This window comes from Pseudorasbora parva, chromosome 18 (assembly GCF_024679245.1).
Source record: "Pseudorasbora parva isolate DD20220531a chromosome 18, ASM2467924v1, whole genome shotgun sequence".
Classification (NCBI taxonomy): domain Eukaryota; kingdom Metazoa; phylum Chordata; class Actinopteri; order Cypriniformes; family Gobionidae; genus Pseudorasbora; species Pseudorasbora parva.
The window spans coordinates 10596811-10608274 of NC_090189.1; the positions used below are offsets into that span (position 1 = coordinate 10596811).

At 37.9% G+C, this 11464-nt stretch overlaps 1 long non-coding RNA gene across 1 annotated transcript; it reads right to left on the reverse strand.

Annotated features, from left to right (window-relative positions):
- Positions 1–9511: 9511 nt before the first annotated feature.
- LOC137046841 (uncharacterized) lies at positions 9512–11232 on the reverse strand. The gene is made up of 3 exons (XR_010899092.1): positions 11169–11232; positions 10665–10761; positions 9512–9648 (listed from the first exon to the last, which is right to left on the reverse strand). It is a non-coding gene; the product is annotated as an uncharacterized lncRNA (long non-coding RNA).
- Between the last annotated feature and the right edge of the window lie 232 nt (positions 11233–11464).

Genomic DNA, 11464 nt, shown 5'->3' on the forward strand with positions numbered 1-11464 from the left:
CAGTTACATGAAAGTGAGACCTTTTTGGAAAAAACTCAATTTTTATTGGAAATCGAGGCCATAGGGTGTTTTCACACAAGCAGAATGAGTGGGAGAGAGTTGCTAGAGTTTGAGGACACTGTAATGCAATACAGGTGGTAGCTCATTCTGAGGGGCATTTTGAGCCCCTCAGAATTTGCTGCCTTTCCATATGAGCTGTTTTATCAAGACAGAAAGCATCTAATCTACTGTGGAGTACCTTGGCCAAAGCCTGACTCCCCATCGAAACTAAATGGGTTCTAGCCAGGATGTAACCTGAATTTGAGACAGTTTTTTTAACCACTTGATTGTTATTAGAGAAATATTTAGTTAGGCCAGTCATAGTTGTTTACTCACATGCCTGTATTGCAGTTACATGAAAGTGAGACCTTTTTGGAAAAAACTCAATTTTTATTGGAAATCGAGGCCATAGGGTGTTTTCACACTAGCAGAATGAGTGGGAGAGAGTTGCTATAGTTTGAGGACACTGTAATGCAATACAGGTGGTAGCTCATTCTGAGGGGCATTTTGAGCCCCTCAGAATTTGCTGCCTTTCCATATGGGCTCTTTTATCAAGACAGAAAGCATCTATTCTACTGTGGAGTCCCTTGGCCAAAGCCTGACTCCCCATCGAAACTAAATGGGTTCTAGCCAGGATGTAACCTGAATTTGAGACATTTTTTTGAAACACTCGATTGTTATTAGAGGATGATTTAGGTAGGCCAGTCATAGTTGTTTACTCAAATGCCTGTATTGCAGTTACATGAAAGTGAGACCTTTTTGGAAAAAACTCAATTTTTATTGGAAATCGAGGCCATAGGGTGTTTTCACACTAGCAGAATGAGTGGGAGAGAGTTGCTATAGTTTGAGGACACTGTAATGCAATACAGGTGGTAGCTCATTCTGAGGGGCATTTTGAGCCCCTCAGAATTTGCTGCCTTTCCATATGGGCTGTTTTATCAAGCCTGAAAACATCTATTCTACTGTGGAGGCTGTTGGCCAAAACCTTGCTCCCCACCGAAACTAAATGGGTTCTAGCCAGGATATAACCTGAATTTGAGACAGTTTTTTTAACCACTTGATTGTTATTAGAGAAATATTTAGTTAGGCCAGTCATAGTTGTTTACTCACATGCCTGTATTGCAGTTACATGAAAGTGAGACCTTTTTGGGAAAAACTCAATTTTTATTGGAAATCGAGGCCATAGGGTGTTTTCACACAAGCAGAATGAGTGGGAGAGAGTTGCTATAGTTTGAGGACACTGTAATGCAATACAGGTGGTAGCTCATTCTGAGGGGCATTTTGAGCCCCTCAGAATTTGCTGCCTTTCCATATGGGCTGTTTTATCAAGACAGAAAGCATCTATTCTACTGTGGAGTCCCTTGGCCAAAGCCTGACTCCCCATCGAAACTAAATGGGTTCTAGCCATGATGTAACTTGAATTGGAGACTCTTTTTTGAAACACTCGATTGTTATTAGAGGATGATTTAGGTAGGGCAGTCTTAGTTGTTTACTAACAAGCCTGTATTGAAGTTACATGAAAGTGAGACCTTTTTGGAAAAAACTCAATTTTTATTGGACATCGAGGCCATAGGGTGTTTTCACACAAGCAGAATGAGTGGGAGAGAGTTGCTATAGTTTGAGGACACTGTAATGCAACACAGGTGGTAGCTCATTCTGAGGGGCATTTTGAGCCCCTCAGAATTTGCTGCCTTTCCATATGGGCTGTTTTATCAAGCCCAAAAACATCTATTCTACTGTGGAGGCTGTTGGCCAAAACCTTGCACCCCACCGAAACTAAATGGGTTCTAGCCACGAAGTAACTTGAATTGGAGACTCTTTTTTGATAGACTCGATTGTTATTAGAGAATGGTTTAGGTAGGCCAGTCTTAGTTGTTTACTCACAGGCCTGTATTGCAGTTACATGAAAGTAAGACCTTTTTGGAAAAAACTCAATTTTTATTTGAAATTTTTTTATTGAGGCCATAGGGTGTTTTCACACTAGCAGAATGAGTGGGAGAGAGTTGCTATAGTTTGAGGACACTGTAATGCAATACAGGTGGTAGCTCATTCTGAGGGGCATTTTGAGCCCCTCAGAATTTGCTGCCTTTCCATATGGGCTGTTTTATCAAGACAGAAAGCATCTATTCTACTGTGGAGTCCCTTGGCCAAAGCCTGACTCCCCATCGAAACTAAATGGGTTCTAGCCAGGATGTAACCTGAATTTGAGACATTTTTTTTGAAACACTCGATTGTTATTAGAGGATGATTTAGGTAGGCCAGTCATAGTTGTTTACTCAAATGCCTGTATTGCAGTTACATGAAAGTGAGACCTTTTTGGAAAAAACTCAATTTTTATTGGAAATCGAGGCCATAGGGTGTTTTCACACAAGCAGAATGAGTGGGAGAGAGTTGCTATAGTTTGAGGACACTGTAATGCAATACAGGTGGTAGCTCATTCTGAGGGGCATTTTGAGCCCCTCAGAATTTGCTGCCTTTCCATATGAGCTGTTTTATCAAGACAGAAACGTCTATTCTACTGTGGAGTACCTTGGCCAAAGCCTGACTCCCCATCGAAACTAAATGGGTTCTAGCCAGGATGTAACCTGAATTTGAGACAGTTTTTTTAACCACTTGATTGTTATTAGAGAAATATTTAGTTAGGCCAGTCATAGTTGTTTACTCACATGCCTGTATTGCAGTTACATGAAAGTGAGACCTTTTTGGAAAAAACTCAATTTTTATTGGAAATCGAGGCCATAGGGTGTTTTCACACTAGCAGAATGAGTGGGAGAGAGTTGCTATAGTTTGAGGACACTGTAATGCAATACAGGTGGTAGCTCATTCTGAGGGGCATTTTGAGCCCCTCAGAATTTGCTGCCTTTCCATATGGGCTGTTTTATCAAGACAGAAAGCATCTATTCTACTGTGGAGTCACTTGGCCAAAGCCTGACTCCCCATCAAAACTAAATGGGTTCTAGCCAGGATGTAACCTGAATTTGAGACATTTTTTTGAAACACTCGATTGTTATTAGAGGATGATTTAGGTAGGCCAGTCATAGTTGTTTACTCAAATGCCTGTATTGCAGTTACATGAAAGTGAGACCTTTTTGGAAAAAACTCAATTTTTATTGGAAATCGAGGCCATAGGGTGTTTTCACACTAGCAGAATGAGTGGGAGAGAGTTGCTATAGTTTGAGGACACTGTAATGCAATACAGGTGGTAGCTCATTCTGAGGGGCATTTTGAGCCCCTCAGAATTTGCTGCCTTTCCATATGGGCTGTTTTATCAAGACAGAAAGCATCTATTCTACTGTGGAGTCCCTTGGCCAAAGCCTGACTCCCCATAGAAACTAAATGGGTTCTAGCCATGATGTAACTTGAATTGGAGACTCTTTTTTGAAACACTCGATTGTTATTAGAGGATGATTTAGGTAGGGCAGTCTTAGTTGTTTACTAACAAGCCTGTATTGAAGTTACATGAAAGTGAGACCTTTTTGGAAAAAACTCAATTTTTATTGGAAATCGAGGCCATAGGGTGTTTTCACACAAGCAGAATGAGTGGGAGAGAGTTGCTATAGTTTGAGGACACTGTAATGCAACACAGGTGGTAGCTCATTCTGAGGGGCATTTTGAGCCCCTCAGAATTTGCTGCCTTTCCATATGGGCTGTTTTATCAAGCCCAAAAACATCGATTCTACTGTGGAGGCTGTTGGCCAAAACCTTGCTCCCCACCAAACTAAATGGGTTCTAGCCACGATGTAACTTGAATTGGAGACTCTTTTTTGATAGACTCGATTGTTATTAGAGAATGGTTTAGGTAGGCCAGTCTTAGTTGTTTACTCACAGGCCTGTATTGCAGTCACATGAAAGTGAGACCTTTTTGGAAAAAACTCAATTTTTATTTGAAATTTTTTTATTGAGGCCATAGGGTGTTTTCACACTAGCAGAATGAGTGGGAGAGAGTTGCTATAGTTTGAGGACACTGTAATGCAATACAGGTGGTAGCTCATTCTGAGGGGCATTTTGAGCCCCTCAGAATTTGCTGCCTTTCCATATGGGCTGTTTTATCAAGACAGAAAGCATCTATTCTACTGTGGAGTCCCTTGGCCAAAGCCTGACTCCCCATCGAAACTAAATGGGTTCTAGCCAGGATGTAACCTGAATTTGAGACATTTTTTTGAAACACTCGATTGTTATTAGAGGATGATTTAGGTAGGCCAGTCATAGTTGTTTACTCAAATGCCTGTATTGCAGTTACATGAAAGTGAGACCTTTTTGGAAAAAACTCAATTTTTATTGGAAATCGAGGCCATAGGGTGTTTTCACACAAGCAGAATGAGTGGGAGAGAGTTGCTAGAGTTTGAGGACACTGTAATGCAATACAGGTGGTAGCTCATTCTGAGGGGCATTTTGAGCCCCTCAGAATTTGCTGCCTTTCCATATGAGCTGTTTTATCAAGACAGAAACGTCTATTCTACTGTGGAGTACCTTGGCCAAAGCCTGACTCCCCATCAAAACTAAATGGGTTCTAGCCAGGATGTAACCTGAATTTGAGACAGTTTTTTTAACCACTTGATTGTTATTAGAGAAATATTTAGTTAGGCCAGTCATAGTTGTTTACTCACATGCCTGTATTGCAGTTACATGAAAGTGAGACCTTTTTGGAAAAAACTCAATTTTTATTGGAAATCGAGGCCATAGGGTGTTTTCACACTAGCAGAATGAGTGGGAGAGAGTTGCTATAGTTTGAGGACACTGTAATGCAACACAGGTGGTAGCTCATTCTGAGGGGCATTTTGAGCCCCTCAGAATTTGCTGCCTTTCCATATGGGCTGTTTTATCAAGCCCAAAAACATCTATTCTACTGTGGAGGCTGTTGGGCAAAACCTTGCTCCCCACCAAACTAAATGGGTTCTAGCCACGATGTAACTTGAATTGGAGACTCTTTTTTGATAGACTCGATTGTTATTAGAGAATGGTTTAGGTAGGCCAGTCTTAGTTGTTTACTCACAGGCCTGTATTGCAGTTACATGAAAGTGAGACCTTTTTGGAAAAAACTCAATTTTTATTTGAAATTTTTTTATTGAGGCCATAGGGTGTTTTCACACTAGCAGAATGAGTGGGAGAGAGTTGCTATAGTTTGAGGACACTGTAATGCAATACAGGTGGTAGCTCATTCTGAGGGGCATTTTGAGCCCCTCAGAATTTGCTGCCTTTCCATATGGGCTGTTTTATCAAGACAGAAAGCATCTATTCTACTGTGGAGTCACTTGGCCAAAGCCTGACTCCCCATCAAAACTAAATGGGTTCTAGCCAGGATGTAACCTGAATTTGAGACATTTTTTTGAAACACTCGATTGTTATTAGAGGATGATTTAGGTAGGCCAGTCATAGTTGTTTACTCAAATGCCTGTATTGCAGTTACATGAAAGTGAGACCTTTTTGGAAAAAACTAAATTTTTATTTGAAATCGAGGCCATAGGGTGTTTTCACACAAGCAGAATGAGTGGGAAAGAGTTTCTAGAGTTTGAGGACACTGTAATGCAATACAGGTGGTAGCTCATTCTGAGGGGCATTTTGAGCCCCTCAGAATTTGCTGCCTTTCCATATGAGCTGTTTTATCAAGACAGAAAGCATCTATTCTACTGTGGAGTCCCTTGGCCAAAGCCTGACTCCCCATCGAAACTAAATGGGTTCTAGCCAGGATGTAACCTGAATTTGAGACATTTTTTTTGAAACACTCGATTGTTATTAGAGGATGATTTAGGTAGGCCAGTCATAGTTGTTTACTCAAACGCCTGTATTGCAGTTACATGAAAGTGAGACCTTTTTGGAAAAAACTCAATTTTTATTGGAAATCGAGGCCATAGGGTGTTTTCACACAAGCAGAATGAGTGGGAGAGAGTTGCTATAGTTTGAGGACACTGTAATGCAATACAGGTGGTAGCTCATTCTGAGGGGCATTTTGAGCCCCTCAGAATTTGCTGCCTTTCCATATGGGCTGTTTTATCAAGACAGAAAGCATCTATTCTACTGTGGAGTCCCTTGGCCAAAGCCTGACTCCCCATCGAAACTAAATGGGTTCTAGCCATGATGTAACCTGAATTTGAGACATTTTTTTGAAACACTCGATTGTTATTAGAGGATGATTTAGGTAGGCCAGTCATAGTTGTTTACTCAAATGCCTGTATTGCAGTTACATGAAAGTGAGACCTTTTTGGAAAAAACTCAATTTTTATTGGAAATCGAGGCCATAGGGTGTTTTCACACAAGCAGAATGAGTGGGAGAGAGTTGCTATAGTTTGCTATAGGACACTGTAATGCAATACAGGTGGTAGCTCATTCTGAGGGGCATTTTGAGCCCCTCAGAATTTGCTGCCTTTCCATATGGGCTGTTTTATCAAGACAGAAAGCATCTATTCTACTGTGGAGGCTGTTGGCCAAAGCCTGACTCCCCATCGAAACTAAATGGGTTCTAGCCATGATTTAACCCTAATATGTCCTTAGTTTCCTGTTTACACTCAGTGCATTTGGGGTCTATATGACCCCAAAATGTAAAGAGTGATTGTAAAAAAAATATACATTTTTAATATTACATATAATATATTATTTTTTTTGTTCACTTCTCATCTATACAGTAATGCTGTGTTTTTGGATATTCAAAGTACTTTTGTACCTATTTACCACACAAATCCTCATTTATACCATTAGCTTGCGTGTGAAATATCAATTTTTTATGAAAAAAATACTTAAATCATGATCTAAATTAAAATGAATTTGTTTCTGGATATTGATATAGGTGTTAGCTGTACAATTCTGCCATCTGTTGGTCAAAGACAAACTTGAAGGAATTACAATTTAAGAAAGAAATTGTTTTGTCCATAGGGGGCAATAGAGATCCATTCATTTTACTGGATGTGGCCAACTGCTCATATCATAACTTTTGTTATACATTTTGTGAATTTATACATGTATAAACATTATACAAGACATACAAAAATAAATATTCCTTCAAATAGTAGAATTTTGGTAGTTTTTGATAAGTTTTGAAATGTCTGTTTTAACAAAATACCACATAAATCGCCACATAAGAAACACCTAAAGTACAAGACTTAGAATCGGATTGTAGTTGAATATTATTTATTTTAATGAACCAAATGTGGAAAAAAATTATTAACTTTAGAATTTTGAAGATATTAATTTAATAATATATATATAAAAAAACAGCAGCAATATGCATAAATGACCAGGAGTGAAGAATGAACATTGAATAACAATATAATTTTTTGATAATCAAATTCTGAACACTGACCATAAAAGCAATAACTAGCTACAAAAATTATTACATAATTCACATGGTAAAAAAGCAGTTCAGAATGTTGTGAATGAACATGTATCATGAACAAAAATCAGTCCATGCTCTGGCCCTCTTTTGTATGGGAATATATGTTATGGGAACAATTACTTTGCTTTCAAAACAAAGTTGCAGCTCTTAGATCTCAGAGTAAACTTTCTCAAAGTTGAACGGGTCAGTTTCCTTTCATCTCTCCCTTGCTCTCTCTGCGTGTATGTGTGTGTGTGTGTGTGTGTGTGTGTGTGTGTGTGTGTGTGTGTGTGTGCATGCATTAGGTCTCACTGATTCACTCAGGTACTCACATTTGTTGCTGATTTCATTTGACAAATTCCATAGATGCTCTCTCTCCCTCTCTTTGTCTCTCTCTCTCTCTCTCTCTCTCTCTCTCTCTCTCTCTCTCTCTCTCTCTCTCTCTCTCTCTCTCTCTCTCTGTGTGTGCGCGCGTGCCCATGTGCGCGTGCGCATAGGCGCACGTGCGTAATGCGCCAGTGCGCATGTGGGTGGTGCCTCAGTACGCATGTGCGTGTATGCGTGCACATGTGCGCGGGCGTGCGTGTGTGTGTGTGTGTGTGTGTGTGTGTGTGTGTGTGTGTGTGTGTGTGTGTGTGTGTGCCCTTGTCAAAAAATCCTTAAGGATTTTTAATGGAAATCTGTACAGGATTCCATTAAAAATTTCTATCATATTTTGGAACCATTCCTATAGGATTCCGTTAGAAATAATCTTATAGGATAATTTATGTCTTGTCCTTTAAGATTCTTATCTGATTCCTATAGGATTCTTTGGGAATTGTCTTATAAGATAATACATAAATATCCCATAGGATAAATCCTAAAGGATTCCAATAAGATTCCAAATGTTATCTGATTCCTATAGGATTCCGTTAGAAATAATCTTATAGGATAATTTATGTCTTGTCCTTTAAGATTCTTATTTGATTCCTATAGGATTCTTTGAGAATTGTCTTATAAGATAATACATACAGGATTTTATTGGATCCAATTGGGTCTTTCTCTCTCTCACACACGCACGCACACACACGGTTTTGCTATCTTTACTTTCTACATGGGAAGGCATATTCGGACAAAGCAAAGATAGCAAAGTGTACCAAGGCTACTATGTCTGGATACTTGGTTCACTGTAAGAATGAAAAAAAAGTAGAATTAGACCCTTTTCACATTTCCGGGTTTCTCAGAGCGGAAGTCGTTATAGTTAGGTTAATTAAAAAAATATTAAAATTAATTAAAAAACATGGTTTTACTACGGTTATATTGTAGTAATACTATAGTAAAACTGTAGTTTTAATTACTGTAGTAACTGGTATTTTTAACAACCATGGTTTTAATACCATGGTTTTACTACAGTTATATTGTAGTAATACTACAGTAAAACCATTGTAACTATGACTGCAGCAACTTTTTTGCAGTAAACATGGTTTTAAAAAACATGGATTATGTACCATAAATTGGTTGTATTACCACAGTGTAACCACGGTTTTACTAAATGATCTTGAAGTACATTTAAGTAATTAAGTTACAACAAACATCTACAAAATAACAACAGAAAGAAGTTACCATTCTATGATACAAACTTTATTACAGAAATTACATAATCTGAACAAAAATATAAACTTGCATGTGTTCTCATGTGACATGAAATAATAATCTACAAAGTTGTAAATTATTGGTGATAAAGTGGTGCTGTGCAATGGTTAAAAAATTCAGTTGCTAATTTACAGATAAAAAAATAGCAATTTGATCCACTGTAATAATGATTTATATACAAAAATAACATTGTACAAATAAAAATGACTTAAAGCACCTTTAAATACACAGCATCTTCCTCCACTAAAATGTCTATAAGCTGTAAACATGTGCCCAAAACAAGCATACGTTTGCAATTTATACTGTACATAAATTAACAGGATTATATTATAACAACATTACTTAACAATTAATTACTTTATTACTTAAAAACATTACTAAAATTTTCTTTTCTTTTTACGAAAAAATACATATACTACACAATAAAAATTAGAAGAAATTAGTGTTTTTTAAAAAAAATAATGTTTAAAATGATATCCACTCACAATAGATGAAGACATGAAGTCTCCTGGTGGGGGACGAATACATTCTAGGTGGAAAAGTGTCAAAAGCATGTGATGCAGCATCCATGCCAGCAGCTGTCAGTGTGAAGTCTGTCATATAGGCCGGCAGGTTACAGTCCAGCTTTGGTTTGGTTCTGTCTTGACCTTCAGCCCAAAAGGATGTAGGAGCTAAAATGAGAAGAATACACACCACATTAACACACGGCTAGCTGGAATTCTTAACTGTACTATCGAGGAACCATATAATAATGTCCAAGTACAATGATGTCTATTCATTCAGTGTTTTCACAACCCATACATTATTATGGCTCCAAAAGCAAAGCAGAAAGAATGTACATTAAAGGATTAGTGCACCCCAAAATGATAATTCCTGATCTTTTACTCACCCCAATGCCATCCAAGATGTTCATGTCTTTCATTCTTCAGTAGAAAATAAATAAACATGTAACATATACTTTTTTACCTCAAATGCTCGACTTTGATGTAAGGCTTTGTGGCCTCATTACGTTGGAAAGGTCACGCGTGTGACGTATGTGGAAGTACCGTCCCAGTGTTAAAACAAACGTGCAAAGACTAAATCAAACACCCTTTACAAAAATAAAAGGTAAAACAACAATGTCGGACAATTTTAAAGTTAGAGGAGAACATGAGATGGAGTTTTTCGGCACTTGGTCAGCACTGACCTTTCCGGCTTAATACGCAGTGGGAAAACAACATCAAAGTCGTGCATTTGAGGTAAAAGGTATATAAATGCTTTTTTTTATTTAGTAAATGACCGATGGAAATTATCAGGAAATTTTAATTTTGGGGTGAACTAATTCTTTAACAATACAGAACACGATTTTAGATTCAAATTCAATTTCTATTTGTTATAAATCTGCCAGGTTCTCACACCAGCCAATCACAGCGCACTCCCTCTCCCGAATACTGATTACTCACACCTGAACCTCATCACACTCATCTCCACTATAGATAATACCAGTAAAACTCAATAGTTTTATGACCTGTTTTAATATAAACAGGGTTTGTGTTTTTAGGTTTACTTGCTAATTTAATATTGCTCACTGTCACTTATGTTTTGAATGCCAAAGCCTTCTTAATATGTATAATATTGCTAAAGAAAATAACTAAAATCATGCTGATATTATGTCAAATATTATGTCAAATACATGCATTAAAATTACCTTCCTCAGTTCACCCGTTTCTTACAGCTCTGTCAGCAGCTTCCTCCAGAAATGTTGGAATCTTCCCCTCTGTTGTAGATGGGTTATTTTGTCCCTCCTGACATCACAGAACATTTTTACAATATTTGTTTACCAGTTTGCAGCTAATTTTCGCGCTCCATGTAACTGACATCATCGATGAACAGTAATGTTACAGTGTATACTTTTAGATTTTTGATACGTACCATTGACAAATTAGCAGCAAAACCTTAACAAAACTATCAAAACATTTAAGTTTCACATAAAGATTTATTTAAAAGCTCAAGTTCTCATAAACAAGGGCTCAATCGATCAAATTGATAGCGTTAGCTTAAGTTACCCTCTTGTGAAAACAGTTGAGATGCCGACTTTTCCCGAAGACACTTCTATCAAGTAAATATTCAATTGAAGTGTGTCAGTTAACGTAAGAAAGGTGTCAGGAACAGTTGTGTGTATTATTTGTGTGGTTTTAGGGACTAAACTCACCTGAAACTAGTGAAAACAGCGTCGAGGAAGTGCTGCTCGTTTGACTCCGAGTCCCCGTTTCCATGGCAACTCTGCTCCAGTGTGGTTTGAAGAACGCGATTTGAATGTCCAACGCGCATGCGCATGACGCCACAGTCACACATCATTTACATAAACCATCTAGATTTAAAACATTGCATAAATAAAAAATCTCATTGATATTAAATCATGAATTTAAAATTAATTAGTCATATGAGCCATTCATAGGTGCAAAATGCCACCCCTGTACTAGATAGTGAGACAAAGTGGCACTTTTA